The sequence below is a fragment of the Centroberyx gerrardi genome, chromosome 7 (genome assembly GCF_048128805.1).
Source record: "Centroberyx gerrardi isolate f3 chromosome 7, fCenGer3.hap1.cur.20231027, whole genome shotgun sequence".
Lineage (NCBI taxonomy): Eukaryota > Metazoa > Chordata > Actinopteri > Beryciformes > Berycidae > Centroberyx > Centroberyx gerrardi.
This window is the reverse complement of record NC_136003.1, coordinates 5,448,669-5,450,136: the sequence shown is the minus strand read 5'-3', so window position 1 is coordinate 5,450,136 and position 1,468 is coordinate 5,448,669.

Genomic DNA, 1,468 nt, shown 5'->3' with positions numbered 1-1,468 from the left:
TAACCTGTGTCAAAGCAGATTTTTTTTATTAACAAATATTTACCAATCAAATAAAAATGAAATGCTTTTGAGTCGATAAGTATTCGACCCCAAATTACGTTAAGGTGCATCCAAATTCATTTTAATGTCCTTGAGATGTTTCAACAACTTTGTTAGGACTATCAAGCAAGTTATTTGTGGTGCCTACAGTTTGGTCTGCTACCTCCACTAATGTGGTCCTTGACAGTATAGAAGATGCCTACATCAAAGGTAGAGAAGTTAGATGCTAATTGGGGTTTCTAGGTGGTTGCTAGGATGTACTAGGTGGTTGCTAGGGAATTTCTAGTGGTTGCTAGGTTGTTTCTAGGTGGTCCGGAATTTCTAGTGGTTGCTAGGGTGTTTCTAGTGGTCTAATGGTTTCTGGTTTGAACAACCAGGAACAGGTGCAAAACACAACCACAAATCCTTGGGATTTAAAAAAAATCATCTTTAATCATTTTATTTCTCCTCTCCAGCCTCATGAACCGAATCATCTCTACTCTTGCCTGCCTTCACCTCTCATCCATCTAGGGTTCTTTTTCCTCTCACTCTTCATCTTTCTTCCTCTTACTTGTGGTTCAAGCCTGAGGCTGACAGAGCCACCACATGGGAGAGTGTGGTATTGCAGCTGTTGAAGTTGACGGGCAAGCTGAGTTCGATCTACAAGAGACACATCTATTGCTGGGGTGGTGCTAAATGATGAAAATGACTGTTGAAATCAAATCATCTTTGGATTTCATACATTGTTTTCAATTGACAAATATTTTCAACACATCTACGTTTTTCATAATGTTTGTTACTTCCACCCATAAAAGAAACTGAGTAGATGAGCAAACAAGGACAGTAGTTAAGTAAATATACAGGTAGGCATGTACATATGTATAGAGGTAAGAAAATATGTAACCAGATAAGCTATAGACAGGTGAGAGTGAGAATGAAGATTAGTAAAACCTTGCATAAGTAAGTTAGTAACTTTGTACGCAGATGACTAAGCAAATAAGGTAAAAGTTAAATAATGAAGTAAGTCAAAACTAAAGGAAACCTTTCCTTTTACGGTCTGCTGAAGCACAAGGTATTGACCAGGTAAATACTAGGTTATACATGGTAAAAAATAAAAAATTACCAAGTAATTACAGCTGTAACTAAGTAGGTACATACTTACAATTCAGTGGTATAATTCAATCGCAATAGTACTTTCTAGGAATAAAGGCAATACTTTTCTTACATAGTAACTGTACAGCCATGAGCTAAAATCTCTGAAATCTCATTAACCAAAACAGTAGTGTAAGTTATGTTGGAAGTTCTCCCTCGTTCTCTCTCTCTCACTCACTTGCTCACTCACTCACTCACTCACACACACACACCTCACTAATCTTGCTGTTCGCCAAATCTTTGTCTCTTGAAGGCTTCTCATAAATAACTACATGCACCAAAACCAAAAAGCATGTCA